Raw genomic sequence first — 22,930 nt, forward strand, 5'->3', positions numbered from 1 at the left:
TTCGCTGGCGTTTGGCACGTTGGAGAGGTGTTCTCTTCACGGATGATGCGAAGGAGATGTGTTGCACTGCATGAGGCAAATGTTGGTCACACCAGATACTGACTGGTATCCCCCCCAATAAAACAAAACTGCACCTTTCAGTGTGGGCATTTATTGTGGGCAGTCTAAGGCACACCTGTGCACTAATCATGGTGTCTAATCAGCATCTTGATATGGCACACCTGTGAGGTGGGATGGATTATGTCAGCAAAGGAGAAGTGCTCACTATCACAGATTTAGACTGGTTTGTGAACAATATTTGAGGGAAATGGTGATATTGTGTATGTGGAAAAAGTTTTAGATCTTTGAGTTCATCTCATACAAAATGGGAGCAAAACCAAAAGTGTTGCATTTATATTTTTGTTGAGTGTATTTGCAGCAGTAACATACAAATAAATTATTTAAAAAATCATACATTGTGATTTTCAGATTTTTTTTTTTTTTTTTAAGATTATGTCTCTCACAGTGGATATGCACCTAAGATGAAAATTTCAGACCCCTCCATGATTTCTAAGTGGGGGAACTTGCAAAATCGCAGGGTGTTCAAATACTTATTTTCCTCACTGTATCACAGAGAAGGTAAATCCATTTTCTTAGTAAATTTCATTGTACTGTATATGATATGTGCCGTGAACCTGTTCAACATGAGGCAAATAGCATCCAAGTCAGTAGTTCATCATTCAGTCAGTACTTCACCTTTCACCGTGGTTTTAGTCTCAAACAAAAGCTAATGATTTGTAGATGTAATATTAGTGCTTAATCTAGGCCCTGATACTTCAGTTTTTATTACAAAAAAACTATTCATAAAATTTTTGGACATTTTTTGGTCCAGGTAAGGGTTGTACTGTAAGCCATATTGGGAAGTGCCATTTATGTTACAGAAATGAGATGGGTATCATATTAAAGTAGAGAAAATGGGCTTTTTAGAAATATATAGATGGATCAGGTTGATATTATATGTATAGGTATTTAAAGAAGGTGAAAAAGTGCAAAAATTCGGCCCATGTACAGCACTCACGAGTAGCTTTTAACCTTTAAGTAAATATTGCGCCAAAAGGTACATCGGGAATGAATTATTTTCCTGTTACCACTCAAAGTTCCACTAAGGACATTATAGGGGTTGAAAAACAATCAAGTGGCATTTTGTTGTGGGGGGGGTGCACGGTAAGTTATCTCAACTCCCGGTCTATTTGAGCTGCAGCTTTTTGAACTGAATTTGCCATTTGTTGTTTATCATCCACCTAAATATAATAAGGACTTTATAAATGAGTTTGCAGACTTTCTGTCTGGGATCGTGATGAAATATGATCAGATTTTAATCTCTGGTGATTTTAATATACATGTCTAGTGTGAATCTCGAAAATCCTGAAAAGGGGCATATTTTAGATCTTGTGTTGTCTTATGGTTTATCTGTTGCTATTAAGGAAATCTGTGCAACTTTGTGTATTTCTGATCATCTACTTGTGTTGTTCACTTTGATGGCTCCCTGTTCAACAGATAACCACTTATCCCCAAGTGCCTCCGGCGCACTATTAATTCTCCGACTGCCACACAGTTTTCTGCTGTTTTTAATGATTCTTCTTTTTTGTGCACACTTGATGGAACATATGGTCTCAGTCAGTGTTGCCACAGTTACTTTGAAAAAGTAATCCAATTACTGATTACTGATTACTCCTTGAAAAAGTAACTTAGTTACTTTACTGATTACTCAATTGTAAAAGTAACTAAGTTAGATTACTAGTTACTTTTTCAGTTATTTTCCCCAGCTGCCAACAACAACCCTCTGCCACCTCAACATGACAATGATACTTGTTTTGCCAAAACTCACTTAATAGTCACCCTTTCTTGACTTCAATGAAAATAAATACTTGCTGGTCTCAGTGCCGATGAGATTTTGTGTGTCTTTAACTCCACATGCACGGAGATCTTGGACCATGTCACTCCTCTTAGGCCAAGGCACTCGAAACCACACTCACAGCCATGGTTAAATGAGTCAACACATGCATGTAGACGCGTTGAGAGAAAATGGAAAAAAGATCATCACATTGTTTCTCGACAAATTCTACATGGCTGTATGTTTGCTTATCAGAAAGCTGCCAAAGCAACCTATTTCTCTACTTTAGTCAGAAATAATTGCCATAAGCCTCAGGTCCTGTTCAATGTCTTGAAATCTCTTATTAATCCCAGTGATGTCTCCCCTCATGCGCCGATGCCTACACACTGTAACAATGTTTTATAACAAAAGAGTCTGCCCTTAGACCAGCTCATTCAGGTGTTAGGCCTATCACAGACTCTGATTTTTCTGTGTTCTGCTGCCCTTGATCAGTTCATGCCATTGTCCTTCTCCCAAATTTCTGATGTAATCAATCATCTGCGTCCTACAAATTGTTCTTTAGACATCATTCCTGCTCATCTCCTGAGAGAAGTTTTTGATTTAGCGGGAGCCACTATTTTGTTGCTGGTTAACACCAGTCTTACCTCTGGCTGTGTGCCTTTAGCTTTTAAACATGCTGTGGTGAAACCTTTGACTCCCCTTTTTATCTAAGGTGTTGGAGAGAGCGGTCTACATCCAGTTAGAGTCATTTTTAGCCCAGCATGACATTTATGAAACGTTTCAGTCTGGCTCCAAACCCAGACACAGCACCGAAACCGCTCTACTGAGAGTTTTTAATGATTTGATTTTAGCTGCTGACTGCCATTCTGATGCTTTTAGACTTGTCGCTGCCTTTGACACAGTGGACTATGTGATTCTGCTGCGTCGTCTTACCCACAGGGCTGTGAAATGAAAATTGTGAAATCCAAGGAAAATTTGCAGGGGGTCTGGGGGGCATAGGTCCCCAGGAGTCACGGTCTCGGGCCCCGTGAGATCCCAGAAACCAAATTCATTTTTTATCCAATGATGCATTTTCAGCATCTCCTGGAACAAAAAGTCTCAAAATTAGTGCATATTTAAATGACCCTGTATTCAACCTTTCATTTGAACCGTCAATGATCATGTTGAAATAACAGAATATGACGTGGAAGTAGGACCTGGAATGATTTTCCTTTTAACTGTAAACCAAATTATGCATTAACTCAGAACAATTAAACTACATGAAATTAATGAAGACTGAAAAGACTGTTAAAGCATTTCAAAAACCACAGCTAAAGCTTGGAGAATATTTTGAAAATCATGGTAAAATATCAATAAGATACCTTATAGTAAAAAAGCCACATATTCTTGAGTAAATTCATGTAAATCCATTCAAAGCCCCAGTGTCTTTTTCCCATGAAAAAAGTCTACTGTTGTGTGGCTGGGGTGCCTGGCTGGCTTTTGTTTCTGTCTTCTGTCTTTCCTTCCAGGTGGCATGCGTTCAGGACTGAGTGGCTGATGTGTGGCTGAGTTATTAGGACCTCACCCTGATCACCTGAGGCTTGTCATGTGCAGCTCGTCAGGACTCACAGCTGTGGTGCATCTGTATGGATTGGGGCATGGTTGCATTTAAGTCTGGAGTACACAGTGTGTATTTGCCAGAGACTCGACCTTGTGACCAGACGGGTGAGATCGACGTTTGGAGAACCATCTCATCATTATGGACGCAGAGACCGTACCAGGTTTGATACCATGGTCTGTGAAAGAGGAGGGGGTGAGGTCTCACGCTCGTCAGCACACTTCCTGAGGTACTTTAGGTTTTGTGACTAACATGAGTACAGTCAGTAGATGTGGTGTCCCTCACACCTTATTATATTGAGCTGTTATGTTAGTCGTTTAATCAGCTTCCACTGCAGTGGAGAATTGAACTGGGTGTTCCATGCCTGCAGGGTGGGAAGCTGATTGGTGATTAAGTCAGGAAGTGTTTGCTGATTATGTACACCTTTGAGTGGTCTCTCTGTGTGTGGAGTGGTGGACTCACATTATGGTTTCTTCTTTCACAGACTCGGTTGGTCGCGGCCACCTGGGGGGTGTCGGCGGGGTCCTTGGGTCCGAACTGTTCTGGCTCTGGACCGTTTGTGCTGCTGGGAGCGCACCGTTTTTCCACCTCGCCAGACCGTGCACTTATTTGTTATTAATTGAGCACTCACTGTTATGTTATTAAATTCTGTTATCCTTTGAACCGTGCTCTGTTTCCTTTATGCTGGGTCCTAATGTCAAACGCTGGGTCGGTGCTCCGACTGCGTCCGACACATAACATCTACATTAATAAAAACTCATTTACATTCTTGTGTAAATTCATGTAAATCCATTCAAAGCCACAGTCTTTTTTTCCAATGAAAGAAAGTCTACATTAATTAAAAAAGTCACATAATCTTTTCTAAAATCCTGTTTAAACAGCACAATGTTTATTTTCCAGAAAGAGAAAAATTCTTACCGTGTTAACCGATGGCACAGTTCGCTTTTCCCGTTTCTTTTATCTTTCAGATGTGTTGATGAAGCCAGCGACAATTCCACGGATTCTTGTCCTTATCAGACTTTTTCAAACAGTCTTTCTCGCCTTATTCTCTCTGTCTAATGTCAGTCCATGACAGAGACATGCTGCACAAGTCTTCTTTTAAAAACTTTAGAGTTCTAAACATTTGCGATGTCCACATGCTACGTTTAGCTTAAGGTTTGCGCAGGAGACACACAGCATCGCCGCAGCAACCAACCAGTCCTGCTTTACGACAACTGTCGCAACAGCCAGGATTTTTTCTCCTCGAAACTCTGCGGATCTGAGGACACTGATTTGTATCTCTAACACACAGATCAGTGTCTGCAGGCTGCCGCGGTCTTATAAAATTTGCACAATGTCGTAAATTAAGAACACTTTGCAATAGACATTTTAAAAACTCAGTGACAATAACGATTACAGAGTTAAACACCAACACCCCCCGCCATCCTCCCCATGATGAAATCTGCGGAATTTTGCGGATCTGCAGAGTTTTCTCAGCCCTGTACCTAACAGAGCGGAGTGTGTCTGTGCAGCTGGGCCAGTTTTCTTCAGATGTGGCCCCACTGATCTGTGGAGTCCCTCAAGGCTCCATTCTAGGTCCTATTCTTTTCCGTTTGCATGTGTTGCCTCTCGGCGGTATCTTTTGAGAATACCAAATATCTTTCCATTGCTTTGCCAATGATGTCCAAAGTTACCTGCCACTAAGGCCGTTAGGCAATCACCCAGTGCAGCCATTATTGAATTGTCTGAGTGAGGTCAAATCTTGGATGGGTGCAAACCTATTAAATCTTAATGAATCCAAGATGGAGGTTATCCTGTTTGGGGGGAAGACTTCCACAGACCTCCATATCTGAAAATAAACATTAGTTAATTTAGAATATGTTTGCCAAATTCCATGCTTTTATCACAAAATGAACAATTTTATGGAAATTTTAGCTAAGCTGCACCACTACTAGAGATGCTGCTTTGGTCAAAGGCAGAGAAAGGAGCATGAACTGAATGATCATGATGGGTTTTTGTTTGTTTTTTTGTTTCTTAGTGGGCCTGTCATTTACGCAACATTATATGAAAATTTCTCTGAAACATTTATCCTGATAAATTATTTCTCATGTTCAAAGACATCATAATCATGTTCTGTTCTTGAATTAATTATTGAATAACACAGAACATGCCTACTCCAAGTAAGGAATGCGAACTTGCCCCAAATGAAGGAGTTCAAGTACGTCAGGGTCTTGTTCACAAGTGAGGGGACAATGGAGCGTGAGATTGGCTGGAGAATGGGCGCAGCAGGGGCGGTATTGCATTCACTCTACCATACTGTTGTGACGAAAAGGGAGGCGAGCCAAAAGGTGAAGCTCTCAATCTACTGGTCAATCTTCATTCCTATTCTCACTTCTGGTCATTTGGGTAGAGTCATGACCAAAAGAACGAGATTGCGGGTACAAGTGACCGAAATGGGCTTCCTTAGGAGGGTGGCATGTGTCTCCATCAGAGATAGGGTGAGAAGCTCAGTCATCCGTGGGGAGCTCAGAGTAGAGCCGCTGCTCCTTCGCATTGAAAGGAGCCAGCTGAGGTGGTTCAGGCATCTGGTAAAGATGTCCCCTGGGCGCCTCCCTAGGGAGGTGTTCCAGGCATGTCAATCTGGGAGAAGATCCTGGGGAAGACTCAAGACTAGGTGGAGAGATTTTATCTCTACACTGGTCTGGAAACACATCCGGATCTCCCAGTTAGTCAGTGTGACCCTTGAAAGGGAAGTCTGTGGTCCCCTGCTGGAGCTGTTGCCCTGCAACCCCGTCGCAGATAAGCGGTTGAAGATGCATGTGTATAAGTGGAACATGAATAGAGTTTCCTCATAAAATGTTTTGTTCTCCTTCCTTCTGCCGTGTTCTATCTGTCTATCTGTCTGTTTGTCTATAACACGCCCATGGGAGTGCAAATTGTACTGTTATTTAAGAGGGATGTGAGAGCTGGTTGTAAAAATGACAACTACATCATATGGAAATTAGTAGTGACTCTTGTGCTGGGTTTTGCTATGCTTTGTGCCAGGTATACGATAGGGCCCGCCATGTTTATCTAACAAAACTCAGCATTGTAATTCTTACCAGCATGATGGCATGCTGGTAACACATGCATGTTAGGTGAATTGATGACATGCATGTTGTAGGTGAATTGATGACTTTAAATTGACTGTAGGTGTAAATGTGCTGGTCTGTCAATATGTGGCCGTGCAATAGACGGGCATCCTGTCCAGGGTGTACCCTGCCTCATGCCCTATGACTGCTGGGATAGGCTCTAGCCCCCCGTGACCCTAAATTGGTGTAAGTGGGTATAGAAAATGGATGGGTGGAATATTCAGAACAAATGCATTGATCCATGACTCTTGACATGAAAAGATGTGATACTGTGTTGGATACTGACACTTGCATTCACTGAGTACACACAGAACTAGAATGTAGTTGATGGTTGACTTCTTGGGCAAGAAGCTACACTGCTCCATGTGCCCTACAGTTTTATGGAGTGGTTCATTGTCAAAAGGCTCAGCTGTTTTTTTGGAGGAAACATCAGACCGTTGGTGCCAGATTGGAGCATTTGAATATTTTATAGCTTCTGGATCTCCTGAGAGTACTACACATGGTACAATATACCCCCCCCCCCCCCCCCAACTTCAAAAAAAAAAAAAAAAATTATGGGCGACAATGTCTTGCTAATGAGGAAAGCCACAGAAACTTAAACCATCACACAACTTTGAGGATGAGTACCGTGAAGTGAAAATACCATCACATATCTGTGTATAAGCTTTTAGATTTTCACATTAAAAAGGACAGGTGTTTATTAAATAAATCCGTCATCAAATAATGCAGTGAAAGTGAAACCAAATAGGTCACTGAGTAAGTATGCCCTTAATTGCACTGTGATGTACAATAGTGCCAAAAATTGAAAAGGCCACCAAAATTTATCTTCACTTATCACAAAGAGGTTATTTTGTTTACACTGAATCTGATTCTGCTAAATTATTAAAAGCTTTCTGAAAATACCTCTGCTCTGGTTCTCACACAAAGCCAATTTTATATCAGTGCACTTAATCAAAAGTGCATGATAATAGCAGCCTTGGTGCATGAATACACAGAAATGATTACTGTCATTTAGTTAATTTTCATGACATGAATACAACAGAAGACCTGAAAACAATTTCAGAGATAACAGTTAAAGCTGATGAGAACCTAACCTGTTCAAATCAAGCCAATTTTATTCAGGGTCCAAACACAGACAAATATGTAATTACCTCTCTCAAAAGACAGAATAAGGTAGAGGTTATGTGATGTCCCTGTTTGTATGTGAATTAGATCACTCAAAAAAAAAAAAAAAGCCACTTATTCTTTTTGTCATGAACTTGCATTTGAGGCAGGCCCTTAAATTCAACAACAGAATTTCAAGAACATGCTGAAGGGGAGATGATGGTCTCATGGTTAAGAGGTGCGCTTCAGACTAGAGGATCCTTGATTCATACCCTTCATACCCTTGCTCAAGTGCCCTTGAGCAAGTTCCATAATCCCCCAGTTGCTCTCAGTGTGCAGTTGAGCGCCTTGCATAGCAGAATCCTAGTATTGGTGGGTCGAATGTGAGGCATCACTGTAAAGCACTTTGAGGGTCTGATTCAGATTAAAAGGACTATATAAATGCAGTCCATTTACCACTTGATCAGAGACTTGGAGCCCATATGTTTAACTCCACCTTGTCTGTTGGTTGATGAAGATAATAACGGTTCACCAATTATTAACCCAATAGTGGTATGCAATATTTGAGTTCACATTCTGCTTTTCTAACATGGCTTCAAAAACAAACTACAATTGTGTGTGCTGTAAAAAGGTTTCCAAGTAACCCACACAAGGTTGGAAAATTATGTGATTCCTCACAAGCTATCTTTGATAAAGCTGAAAAGCCCACAGCTAACCATACTACCAGAATAGGATTTGGGTAAAAAGTATATATTGTTGTTGTTTTTTGTTGTTGTTGTTGTTTTCAATATTTAAAGCTGGAAGCATTATAATTTATGTAGACTAAATATTGATCTTTATTTTTTTGTTTGTTGTGCCTGATTGGTAGCCCCCCCCCCCCCCCCCCCTTTTGAAAGATATTGAAGGTGAAGGTCTTAGTGAAACCCAGTTATGCTCAAATCTAAACTCATCTGAGATACTCATTTACATTCTTCAGTTCAAATTTGGTGAAAATCATTTAAATTTAATCAAGTTGTAAGAAGCTTAAGTAAATGGGACACATACAAGTACATGCATGAACAGACAAGAAGCAATTCTATGTCCTTTTTCTGGTATTATGATCAGTGGGAATAAAAATGTGAAAACTGTTTTCTTTCCAGAAGAAATGCAATTAAATTTTGGTTTGATCCGATTTTAAAATATTGGCTATAAAGAGTATGACTAGCTCAAATAAACACCATCAATGTTTCAAAGTAACAACAATATCATTGACTCTGAGTTTGTTCTTTTGGTCATTAATTCATAATTTTTGTTGTCCAGTGTGCCAGTGTAATAACTTTTAAGGTTTGAGTCAAGTTTTCTGCCCTTTTTTTTTTTAGACAACGTCCTAGCCGAAGTTTTCAGATTAAGAGCAAATTTGACATAAGAGTGTTTTCCTTTTTCTGTAACTGTACAACTCTCATGATCCCGCCTTGAACTTTTTCTAAATTTTTACAAAGACTTTAATTCTGTATTCTATAGGTTTTTGGAAGCCACCAAAGTATCTTTTGAGAACAACACCTAAAACCTTCCTTCGTGGGTTGATCACCCTCTTCACTGAAACTGCCGAGCTATTACATTTGGTTCTGCCGGCAAACAAGCTGGACCTGTGGTCTGTAGTCTCCTGGGATGCGTTCGATCCCGATGCAGACAAGCGAAGGCCCCAAAGACCCATTAAGAGATTGGAAAGGACTGGAACCACCTTCAACAGACCCCAGCTAAGTGAACCAACCAAATGTTCCTCAGGGCTTTGGTGTCAATTGATGCAAAGTGGCTACATACATATATGTTTGGTAACTGCCTTAATAATTAGAATAATAATTGGTGAACCAAAAATCATCATTAAATTCCAATCAGATTTATTCTATTTAAATTCTTAAACTATGTTCTTTCCCTGCTTTATCTTTTAACATCTTGTGATTAATAGACTGTCTCTGTAATAAAACCATGAATCACCATTCATATGATCAAAATATCAGTCACCTGTTTATCCCTGTATATATGTAAATAAATGTGTAACTATTACACCAGTGGTTTTATTGTGTTCGGTTGAAACAGAGTTTCGATTAATCGTATTGGGCATTTATGACTTTCAGATCAGAGACTAATTAATGTTGTTTAAAGTAACATTCCTGTACATCTAAACAGGTGGTGCCCCTATTCGTGGTGTAATTAAATTTCATACTTAATTAAATATTGTCTAACTTTCCATTTGTTACAATATATGTTGGTGCCGTGTGGCCCAGTAATGATTAATACTTAAATCGCTACATAATTTATCGGTGCTTTCATGTGAGTCACATTCAATATTAAATATTAATAAATCTTAATATTTCAATTTTGTTACATTTTGTGGTCTGCCATATGAGGCAAAAATAATGATCAAATATTAAAATGTGTTACATTATTTTGGTCCCTGCGTGTGAGGCACATTAATCTTAAAGATTAATAATCATTAAAAATGATTCAAATTGCTACAATGTGTACATAAAATAAAAGGGTACCAACAATTTGTTCTTATTTGTTCCATTTCCTGACTGATGGGATATTGAACAAATAAGTCTGAATATACCACTGATTATGGGTCATAGATATCAAGGATGATTGTGTAGTCTTCATGTTGTGTGAAATGTATCTACATGGATTTGCCATTCTTGTGTTTTTATTGTATATTTTTTTATTGTACTGGATTATATTTGCAGCTGTTCCTGTAATTTTTCCACACTTGCTAAACTAATTAATTCAGCTATAAAGTACAACTAAGCCCAGCATACTACTCTGTGTTTTATGACCGAGTGTAGCTGTTTTCTGATGACACATTGGATTTGTTCAGACATTAAATGTACCAAGTGACTAGATCCAATCTTTGTGTTCCTGTGGTAATCCTCATTTTCTATCTTATCCTCAATGGTTTCTATTGTAATGACATAGCACCAGCAGGGCACATGGATAGAGCATGGAGGGGCATATTTAAGGAAAAAAGTGGAACTGTCACCTTAAATTTTTATCCGGTCTGGTTGACAGGTTAGGCTGGATGCAAATGCAGGACTCAGACAACAAGCTCTGTAAGTAAAAGCAGTTCACTGGAGCAGTAAACAGGGTCCGATACACAGTGAGGCAGTCCAACAAGAGTAACAAAACCAAAAACATCAGGCAAGAGAGTGGTCGTGTATATAGGCAGGTAGTCGTAACTGTTGGGTATTTTCTCCTCCAAACATTCTTAAAACCTTTGATAAGACAAACAGAGTCAAGAAACACCAGTGAGACAGAAAGTCAAATTAATCACGCGCGGAGTGCGGCCAGGCTGTACACCAAGGCTACACTAAAGTCTGGCCTGCTTTTCCGCTCTTTTTATTAAGAGACGCCCTCATCACATAAACAAAAAACTTGTCCTAAGGGTGGGGGTGATGACGCAAGACAAGTTTCTTCCCGTAACATAAACGCATACGTCAATAAGTGCAGCTGTAAGGAAGAACACTTTCTTTTACACAGGTCAGCACATCTCGTTCGTCTGTTGCAGTTATCAGCTGTTCTGCATCTGCCTGAAGTGTCCTGTCCTTCACACTCCTTCACACTAAGCACCACATCACAACAGTCAAAACGTTCTCTTACTCCCAGTCGTTAGAGGCTGCGAAAACAAAGTTATATTATAATAATAAGTACATCCAGCCCTTCATTCCCAGCTCAGATTGACCCCAGAGTGCTAAAACAAAATTGAATTCTCAGGCTTGGTTAAGACAGGTGCAAAACAGCACAACACCGTTCTCATGAGAAAGAAGACAAAGCTAAAACAAGGTTGAATAACACGTACATTCTCAGGGTGAAGTGCAAAACAGCACAACACCGTTCTCATGAGAAAGAAGACAAATGTACAAATGTTTAACAGTGATAACATATATACAAAATCTTTAACATTCCCCTCCTGTTTATCGCCTGTTAAACATACAGTAGGCATCACTCAGCTTAGCACTTCTTTTTGAGATTTTCACTAAGAGGTTCATCATGGTATGTTTTCTCTATAGGCTTACACCCCAGAGGTGATGTCATCATTGTCACCATCATCGGTGTCTGGGTCATCATACTTCCATTGGTCTGGGTACAGGTCAGGAGAGCCATCGTCCTCCTTGTCGTCGTCTGTCCCCAGAAGTGGATATGATGCTGGACCCCCTCCTGGTCCTGGACTTATTGCTGTGGTTATCATTCTATTTACAAGGCCTCGGAGACATGGAATACAACAACATCCACACAATGTTAGAATTGCAGCAAATACTGCTATAGACACTAATAGTGAAGAAATCAAAGACCTCCATTTTCCCATCCCTTCCAGCCACCAATCCCAGCCTTCGGTGTTTACTCCACTGTGCTCTTTCATCTTCCTGTTCAACGTCCTCAGCCCGTCAATGGCTTGAGTGAGACTGCCGTCTGCAGCCGTGTTGTTGGGAATGAATGTGCAGCATTGTTCTCCGAACATGGCACAAACACCTCCTTTCTCTGCCAACAACATATCCAGAGCAATACAATTCTGGAAGGCCATAAGGGACGTGGCTTCTAACTGTGAATGGACAGCCTTAAATCCTTCCTCAGTCCAATTTCCTAATTTCTGTACATTGTAGTGGATGTAGTTTATTCTGTCCACGTTTTTATTAATTGAACACCACCAACAGATGGAAGATTCGAATCCAGCTGCTATTTGATCAACCAGTTTATACTCGTCAGGCACTCCCCTGGGGACTCCTATTGCGTCAATATATGTTGGATTTCCCACTCCTTTCCAATCTCTTTTTACTCTATGTCTGGCTATGCCTTTCTGCCAATCTTCAGGAATAAGAGAGGCTGCATATGTCGTAACGTCTTCAGGGGTCATGGGTATGGCTTCAACTGGTAACAATAATGATATTAATGCACAATAACCTGACACATTCCGTGGCAGTCTGTCAAAGATTCTGTTATCCCCACACCACCACCATACGTCACTCCTCCCGACAGGTTTGAATGTGGGAGTACTATGGACCACATTCTTACACCAGGCGGTGTGGTTTAAGCTACCCAAAGTCTTACTTGTCCCTGTCAAGTGTACACATGTATGGTTAGCATGCCCAACTTTGCTTGAGAATAAAGGTTTAATCTTAGTCAATTTGGTCACTGGATAGATCTTGTCCCACTTAGAACAATTGTTGTTTGCCGCAATGTATGTCTGTGTCATAGCAGTCAGTAGACAGTCTTTGGGTAATGCTGCCGGTATTACCTGTAATATAGGTCTGGGTCCCATACATACAACACAGTCCTTCTTTGCTGCTAGTCCTGCTTGTTCTGCCATTAAAAGCCAATTGTTATTTTGTCCACTAATTCCTGTAGTTACTAGGAACCAGTCATCTGCCTTCATGTCTTTTGTGCCTTGTACAGACACCCCCTTTGCTTGTATGGGCACCCCCTTTGCTTGTATGGACACCCCCTTTGATGTACTTAATTCGGTCAATATTGGTTGCTGTACTCTATCTGTTTCACAGAGGAAGAAATGGAAATACGGATCTTTTCCTTGTTTGTATACCCAAAGGAGGAACAACCAACAGTCTCCCTCTATATCAGGTGGGAATATGGTTCCTTTTTCTGTGGTATTCACCACTATAGACAGCTTATCATCTGTTTGATACATTTTGAGAATTTGACTCTGGTACTTAGCCCACTCGGTTTGTGCCCATCTTGGTGTCCATCTACTCCATTCATCGGCTACCAACGTTTCCCATCTCCTATCTTGTTGATCGTTGGTCATATACCATGAGAAACTATTTCCGTAATTAGTCCCTCTGTCACCATCCGGCATTCCATGGGTAAGACCACTATATGGTACAGAGATGATCACAGAAGTATTTCTAGGAATGCAGGCTTGTACACCAAATCGGTACGCATTATTCCCATCACAGCTATGTACTGTGGCATTTATTATCGGACTGGGGTCTTCGTTACTTCTTTTTGGTCTCTGCAATCTGCGGATGTGATCCTTATTATCATGTCCCGTGCTCATGGCTTTTAATAATAATCCCAATTCAAAAAAGAAAAGTAGCATAACAAGGACTGTCCGTGGGGTCCAGAAACCCTCGTTCTTTTTATTTTTTTCTTTCGCCATTTCTGCACACTACAGCACACCTATGTTCAGAACAGTGGCTTCTTAATGTCTTCTGCTAGCTTTCGTGTCTAACCCGGATCTTAACACCAAGCTCACACACTATTACTAGTCTTGTCCTACTGTTCTTACTGTTTGTCTGTGTCTGCAGAAATGACTTTCTTACAGTGAGTTAAATGAATCCATGTACTTCTTTCCCCAATTTTCAAAGCTGTGGGTGTTGTGAGTAGTACTTGATAGGGCCCTTCCCATTTAGGTGAATGCCAGTGTTTTCTCTTGATGCTTCTTATCAACACCCAGTCTCCAGGTACCACTTTAGGGTCCTCCTGTGGAGAAATGGGATCATCAGTGTTTGGAACTCTCCCTCGTTGTCCTTCTAACATTTTTCTCATGTAATCCGCCAAATTGGCTTCCTCAGGTACATCCCAAATTTGTCCATAAGCGTTTTTAGTGGAAGAACCATCCACATACACAATTGTACTGTTTGGGATGGGTGTGTCCTGGAGGTCTGGGCGTGCTTTCGTACAGACCGTAGCTACATCAAGACAATTGTGCGGCTCACCATCCTTAGGTAAAGGTATCAATGTGGAGGGATTCAATGTTGTACATCGCTCTATCGTAAGGTGTGGCTGTGATAATAGCAAGGACATGCACGAAAGATGTCTTGCTGGGGACAAAAGGCTCATGTTTGTCTGCAACAGAAGTGCAGAGACTGCATGTGGAACTTTCAATGTCAGCTGATGGAATAGAACAACATTACTGCTACTTTGAACAGCCATAGAGGCTGCAACAACAGCCTGTACGCATGGTGGTAGAGCACTTGCTACTGCATCCAATTTAGATGAGTAGTAGGCAACTGGCCTCAATTTTGAGCCATACACTTGAACCAAAACACTAGTCATGAACTTATTCTTACAATCAACTGTTTGAATGAATGGTTTACTATAATCTGGTAGTGCCAAAACTGTGGATGACACTAATGTTTGTTTTACTTTTACAAAAGCTTCCTCAGCATCTTTGTTCCATTCCAACACGGTTGACATTGAAATATCATCTTTGTACATCAAATCAGAAAGTGGACTAGTCAACTCTGCATAGCAAGGAATCCATGCCCTGCAGTAATTTGTCAATCCAAGAAATGACATCATCTGCTTTTTGGTTTGTGGTTTTGGAGCGTGCAAAATTGCTTCCTTCCTGTCAGACAGGATCGTGCGCCCTGTGGCTGATAATTCATGTCCTAAATATTTTACTTTATCCCTACACAACTGAACTTTGTTCTTACTCACTTTGTGGCCATTGTCAAAAAAGAAACATAATAATGCTACTGTGTCAGTTATGCAGTTTTCTCGTGTGTCAGAGGCAATCAAATGTCATCGACATACACTAATAGTTGGCTATCTGCCGGTGGAACAAAATTGGCTAAACATGCTGACATGACTTGAGAATAAATAGTTGGACTCTCTGCGTAACCCTGCGGTAATCTGGTAAATGTATATCGTTGTCCTTTAAAGGTAAAAGCAAACCAGAATTGACTATCTGGATGTACTGGCACAGAGAAAAATGCATTACTCATGTCAATTACTGAGAAACTATTAGAATTTGGTCTCAGCGAATTTAACAAGGTGTGTGGATCTGGAACACATGGTGCTCTTTTAATCACAGCAGCATTTACTGCCTGCAGATCTTGAATCATTCTCCACCCCACTGAGGGCGGAGCCTTTTTTACAGGAAATATGGGTGTGTTACATGGTGAATCTGGACATGGCACTATTACTCCTGCTGTTAATAAATTCTCTATTACTGGCCTGATTCCTTCAATTGCATCAGGTTTCAATGGATACTGTCTTACACATGGTCTGTATTCTGTTTTTGGTCTTATAACCACAGGTTGTGCATTTTTTATCAGTCCTACGTCTGAAGGACCTGTTGTCCACAATCCTGATGGTACAGAAGAGAGAAGATCATCTTCTTCAGGACTCAACTGAAACACTCAGGATTGTGAAGTGGACACATCAATGTGTGTTCCAGCTGTCAGCACCAATGAGACATTAACTGGCACTTTATACAATTTAGTTGATGGACTGAACTCCGTTCGTGGTCCAACTCTGCTCCAATCAGTGGCTGACAAAGCTGTTATGACTGTCAGTCCCAATTCTTGCCATTCTGTCAAATATGGTTTACAAAGTGACACATGTAATGGCATACCTGTGAATCTCAATTTTAAAACATCTTCAGTGGCACCTGTTACTGTTATGACAGCTGTTGAGTTGCCATCATGAATCAAATCGGTCATTGTCAGCTTCACAGGTGAAATATTTTTCAATTTGTTTTCATACACTGGTGTTCCTGGCAATATGCCACTATGGACTCTAAATACACTCTCAAATCTGCATCTAAACTCTATCCATGGTTCTCCTTCTTTCTGAGTTGTCCTGGTAATTTCAGTATAATTTATCTTTGGTCCTAACACACCTTTTGCCCGTGTAATCATAACTTCCACTCTTGTTTTCAAGACTAGATCATCATGTGTCAGTGGTACGCCTTGTTGGTCTGCAGGATTCCAGTCTCCGCGTATCTGACTCCATTTAGGGCCACATGCTTTCATCCACACCTGTTGGACTTCAGGTCCATTAAGGTGGTAAGATGTTCTAATGTTTTCTATATCCTGCAGAAAGCCCTCGATATCGACATGTGGCGATGGTATCATGTCGACTGCTGCTTTGATATCATCAGCATTCCATGTCCGATAAACGAGCATGGTTGATAGCTGTCCTGCTGTTCCTGCACGAGGATTTGGTACTTCTATCATAGGATAGGCACCTCCCTGATCACTATGTTCCACCATGGGAGGGGCTGTAGGCACTTTCGCTTGACTGCGTGTTTGTGGTTTTTCTGGTTTTTCTCTTTTTACCTTAGGTTTTACTGCCAAATCATACTGTGGTGGCGGTACATCGTCATCCTCTGGTAGAGGAGATAAAGGTGTTGTTGTCACCGACGATCCAGCCGGCGGTGGTTGCTGAGGCTGTTCTGGTTCTCTGTGCTGAATTATCACATCTTCTTCTGCCTTACCTACAGCTTTCTTTTTCCTTGCTTTCTCTAATCGTCGCTTCTCTGCTCCCTTCTGTCTGTTCTCTGCTTCCTCCTCCCAAAATGCCACTAAATCTGCCCCTACTTTCTGCATCTTTTTCTCATCACCTTTATGTTGCTGTTCTAACTCCTTCTTTAGCTTCTGTATACTGATCAGGTTCAGTCGTCCGTCAAAGTCATGTTTATTTATCCAGGTCTCCAATTTCTTTGTTGCTTTTGGATTTTTTTTGCTTCCATAAATTTCCAGTCGTCAGTTGAAAAATTTTCCTTATTTTTAGACGTCTTACCCCCCATTTTTATTATATTTTTTATCCCTTGTTATAATTTGGACTTCAGACGGGGGCACACCTAGGGTGTTCTAAATCTGAAGTTTTCACACTTTCTTTGGACGTGACAATTAATTTGCCGTCGTGTGGTTGATTCCTTTCACCTCCCCGTAGGAAGCGGAATCACTTGCCTCTGCTTCCACACGCACGGTTGTCACTAACGTTGTCCAAAGTATTACACTTTCACACAGTTATTTACACTTACACAAAACACTATTTACATATAGAAACACTTTTAATAATCGTACGCGTATTCTTATGCCAGGGGAGCTCGCCCTCCCGTGAAATTTAACTAATGTCCTGCATTAGGGGACTCCGCCGTCCCTGCCAAATTTAACTGCTTTTTTACAGTGCACGTATTTCTACCCGGGATTTCCTTTACGTATTAAAACAGAGGAGTCCGTATCCTCCTTCCGGAATTTAACTACGTGCGTCCCTCGCAACCGTAGAGGAGTCCGCCCTCCTTACAGAGTTTAACTGTGTTTCATTAACAGACGATTCTGTATCATCGTTTACGGAGTTTAACTGTTTTATGTCATCACTTTTATCCCCTACCGGTACGCGTATATAAACAGAGGAGTCCGCACCCTCCTTACAGAGTTTAACTGCTTTGCATTAACAGACGATTCTGTATCATCGCTTGCGGAATTTAACTGTTTATGTGATCTGATCACCACTCACTCAGTACTGTTTACAAAGAAATTTTACTCACTGACTCGACTTCCTGTCTGTCTTCTTCGGGAAAATCTCGTCAACCAGACGATGCCAACGGTGGTCGACAATGGCAGACACGATCAATCGATCGGACCTTGGCCAAGGATTTACGTCTGGACTTGGCGACCTCCGCTGGACACCTCCGGTATTGTTGAGCTCCCGGACGAGCCCCCAGTCAATGTTGGGTATTTTCTCCTCCAAACATTCTTAAAACCTTTGATAAGACAAACAGAGTCAAGAAACACCAGTGAGACAGAAAGTCAAATTAATCACGCGCGGAGTGCGGCCAGGCTGTACACCAAGGCTACACTAAAGTCTGGCCTGCTTTTCCGCTCTTTTTATTAAGAGACGCCCTCATCACATAAACAAAAAACTTGTCCTAAGGGTGGGGGTGATGACGCAAGACAAGTTTCTTCCCGTAACATAAACGCATACGTCAATAAGTGCAGCTGTAAGGAAGAACACTTTCTTTTACACAGGTCAGCACATCTCGTTCGTCTGTTGCAGTTATCAGCTGTTCTGCATCTGCCTGAAGTGTCCTGTCCTTCACACTCCTTCACACTAAGCACCACATCACAACAGTCAAAACGTTCTCTTACTCCCAGTCGTTAGAGGCTGCGAAAACAAAGTTATATTATAATAATAAGTACATCCAGCCCTTCATTCCCAGCTCAGATTGACCCCAGAGTGCTAAAACAAAATTGAATTCTCAGGCTTGGTTAAGACAGGTGCAAAACAGCACAACACCGTTCTCATGAGAAAGAAGACAAAGCTAAAACAAGGTTGAATAACACGTACATTCTCAGGGTGAAGTGCAAAACAGCACAACACCGTTCTCATGAGAAAGAAGACAAATGTCCAAATGTTTAACAGTGATAACATATATACAAAATCTTTAACAGTAACACACGTGAGGCAAACAGGTCGAGAATACACAAAACAGAGCTGGAGAGAAGGCACTACGTGCATCAGTCTGGCGAGGGGGGCAAGACAAAATGAGGATCTTATATACACCCAGGTGATGAGGTGCAGATTGAGAGCAGGTGTGCGTGGAACGCTCCAGAATGAGGGTGTGGCCAGAGAGAGGGAAACACCCACCACCAAGAGCCCAAACAGGAAAAACCTCAGCAAGAGACTGAACAAAACAGAAAGTAACTGAACAAACAAATCAAAGCACAGAAATAAAAGCATACAAAACTCAAATCCTGACAATTTTTGTCCGATCCGATCTTGACTAAAACAGATTTGTAACAGATTTGAATGGCATTTCACACTGCCTACATATGAGGCATCAAACGGATTTGGGAAAAAAATGGATTTGATGTGGAATCAGATTCAAATCAGATGTGCACCGACATCAGATTTTTACTGGCAGTCTGAACAAGGCCATTAATTCTCAGCAGCCACACAAACTGGATACATAAAACAGTTTTAATATCATATGCAGCATAAGGGGTATGTACACATGAACACAAACATACCAAATTTAAGACACTATTCATGTACATACACCAAGAAGTGGGACATAATCCATTTAAAAGCTGCATTAGCTTCAAAAACAAACACCCAGCTAGCTAGGTCTATACTTGAACAAAACCTCATCAAAGTGGCTTGTTGAGTCTAACTCCTGTAGTAAATGCTATCATACACACCAGCCCCAAATAAGCAATAGGCCTGCCCTAAATTTGTCAGTAAACCTCACCAAAATCTGAGCAAATGAAATGCAATATTGTGCATTGCATCCTCAAAACTCCAGATTATTATTGCCGTGGTGTGAAGAGTCATCACGTCAGGCTGAGAAACCTCAAACTGTTGTTTAATGTAATAGCTTAAATCAGCAGAAAGCCTGAAAATGGCTTTCAAATGAATGTGTGCAGGATTAAAACCTGAGGTAATAGCTGTGCTTTGCTCACAGTGAAATGTGCTGATCCTTCCCCCACAAAACTACAATCTATTATTCAGGTCTCTCATAATTTGAGGTCATTGCATTGTGCTGACCAACACAACAAAAAAAACACATTCCAACTCTGCAAACGTGTTTGATAAATTGGAAACTGCTCTGACATTTCTGCACAAAGATGAACAAAATGCTTCAATGAGAGCTGGGCCTGGTAGCCTTAAATATGCTTTCGGAATGCTTTTTTGCTGGCGCATGCACCATCACCATGAAAAGAAACATTTGAAATGTGCCACCTGATTAGCATTAGGTGTTGCATAGGCAATTTCAAAGGGATTGACTATACTAAAGGGGTTTCAAAGTAACTTCCTGAAACAACTTACAATATGTAAATGAGGTTATGAAAAGATCAAAGATGCATGGAAGCAGCAGGGACAGGATTTGGGTTTGTATGCCTCCGTGCACAGTGGGGATTTGTGAAAACAAGAGCATAGACACGCAGCAGATGCTCCGGCTGTGAGACAAAATGTGCATATGACACAGGGAGTGAGTGAAAGAGAGAGAGAGGCAGATAAAATGAAGTCCTCAGAGATTAGATCCGAAATAGACTGACAATACGAGAGTTCCTGCTGCACAGGGAGAAGACACGAGTCTTGCTCAGGCAGACAAACAGACACGCCTGACTTTATTTACAGACATCTGACATGAACCGCTATAATGAGACGAGTTACTCAACTCTACAACTTCAGGTGCTGTGCAACAGGCTGAGAAAAGGACGATAAACATCTTGGGATGCGGAGTTCTGTTAAAAGAGGCATTTCAAGATCAGCACACTGAGCTGTTCAGTCTTCACATCAGCAGATATCAGCTGATAAGCCAATGTTAGGAACTCATCTGAACAGTGATGATATAATTCAGCACTCCAGATAATAACTGCATTTACACTTTAGCAATTACATCTTAATATACACCAGATTCCTTGTACTGAGAATTCTGTGCTAAGGATTTTTTTTAAGAAAAGCAGATCAATATAATTTGTACATAATTTCCCATCATTAATCCATGAATAGAGAAGAGGCTAAATTCAGGATTTGCAGAAGCTGTTGCACATGAAGCCAGTGCAAGTAATATTTCACACATTTAATACAGTTAGTGAATAATTAGTTTCCTACAGGGTATTCCCTAGAAATGCATAGCCAAGAAAATGCTGTGTGCACATTCTGAAGATAAGAAGGTTCACCCTGAGGTGCATTTTTCTCCTGAAAGAGAACAGCGCAAGTACAGAATAAAGCCATGCTGTATTTTACAGCCCACGCTCTGTGCTTCAGCTCTACCTTCACATATGTGAAAATATATCTGCATCTCGTCCTTCCTCTCGATTGCTAGCCCACATTTGTGTGGTGTCAAAGGGACATTGTGCCCAAGTACTGAGCTGTTTACAGGTTCAGTGTGATACTAACAAACAATATGACAATCAGCCAAATGCAAGGATTAGCCAGACATCAAGCTTTCATCTACCAACTGAGCAAGAGTTGCTCCTTTATCAAATACGAACATCTATCCCAGCCATATTCAGTGGAAAGACAATGAGAGTCACCTGTTATGGTGTGTTCTTTGTCCATGTCTGTGTCCTGTTGTTAGTGTTCTCGAGGTCCTGTCCCCTGTCTGTATCTGTGGTCAGCCCTTTGTCTGTGTGTTTATTGTCATTGTCTTCAGTCAGCACCCTGTCTGTAGTCATGGTGTCCTCTCCTCTGTCAATGTCTGTCATCTGTGGGTGTCATCCTGGTGGTCTGTCCACTATGTCTTCATATTGTGTTCTTTAGTTCATCGTGTTGTGTTTGCACTTTGTACACTTTTGAATTCCATGGTTCTTTTTACCTTTGTGTACTTGGTTTTGTGATCACCTTAGTTTGTGTTTGTTTTCCCTATTTTTGTTCATACTCCACACCTGTCGCTTGTTTATCATTAGCCCCCCTGTGTATTTAAGCCCACTCCTTTTCCTTGTTGGTTTGACGTTGCCTTTGTGTTGGCTTCTCCTGTGTCTCGTGATTGTAAAGCCCATGTTACACATAGACGGTTTTGTCCGCGGGTAGTATGTAGACCGAAGTTTGCGGTAGTTCCAGCTGTTTTCGCGGTGGAAAGGGGCGGAGCATTTCACCAGCATTTTGAGCGCCGTACTAGCCGCAAATACGCGGATAATACGCTGCTAAATCCGCCGAATAAAGCGGAGTTTTGACGCCGTAGCATCCGGCACACGTCAGGCAACGGGGGTTAATACTCAGTTCTATCCTTTACAATCGCAGGTTAAGACGCGCGTGAGAACGGCGGTGTTCTGCTGCCGCCGATAATGCCCTGTGTACCGCTGGATTTATCCAGGCAAATCCTGCGTTACTCCAGGAACTTTTTGCTTATAGGTACCACCCCCAGAGTATAATAGGCTGAAGCAGCTGTGCAGGGGGAGGGAGTGACAGTGAGCTCATCTCTCAGCCTTTTCTTTTTTCTCCTTTTTCCCCTCCTCAACGTGTTGCTCGTCTGCACCACAGGACTACCCTATGCTTCTGAACCAGACCTCTTGGTAAGTCCTTGCCACTGCCAATTTTATTTTAGGAGGTATACTGGAGCTTCTCTGCAAAAATATCTGGAGCTGGCCGCGAGTGAGAGACCTGCATGCAGCGTGCTAGCGTTTTTATACTGACCGCCGCCTATCGGCCGTTTGGAACGCCGTTAACCGGGAGGTGGCGTTTAGAACAGCGTACTGTCCACTAGCGCCACCGTTTTGTCTGCCTCTGTCGCCGGTTAAAACGCCTTTGAGGACGCCAATGTGGGCTCTATCGTCGTTTTACACGCCGTCGGTTAGGGATACAATGCCGGCCGCCAATTACAGCGGTGTAAACTGCGGGACTACAGGAAGAGGCGGGATGACACGGAGATGAAAAAGTATCAAACGCCGTTGTTTGCGTTGTCTCCGTCGTCAGGCCACTTCTCCGGAAGCGCTCCCAGAATTATTCAACATGTTGAATAATTTTTTCGATGATTCCCGGTGAAGCCGGAACCAAACCACGCCCCCGTGTGCCAGCGTTAAC

The 22,930-nt window shown here is 41.5% G+C and overlaps 1 protein-coding gene and 1 long non-coding RNA gene across 3 annotated transcripts in view; one reads left to right on the forward strand and one right to left on the reverse strand.

Moving 5' to 3' along the window:
- Nucleotides 1–22,930, reverse strand: part of cpne5b (copine Vb) — a 573,316-nt gene that overhangs the window by 475,684 nt on the left and 74,702 nt on the right. The gene's annotated exons all lie outside the window — the stretch shown is intronic.
- On the forward strand, nt 696–9,495 carry LOC117507167. Its single transcript, XR_004559635.1, has 3 exons — nt 696–707; nt 3,574–3,577; nt 9,414–9,495. It is a non-coding gene; the product is annotated as an uncharacterized LOC117507167 (long non-coding RNA).

This window comes from Thalassophryne amazonica, chromosome 3, assembly GCF_902500255.1.
Source record: "Thalassophryne amazonica chromosome 3, fThaAma1.1, whole genome shotgun sequence".
Classification (NCBI taxonomy): Eukaryota; Metazoa; Chordata; class Actinopteri; order Batrachoidiformes; family Batrachoididae; genus Thalassophryne; species Thalassophryne amazonica.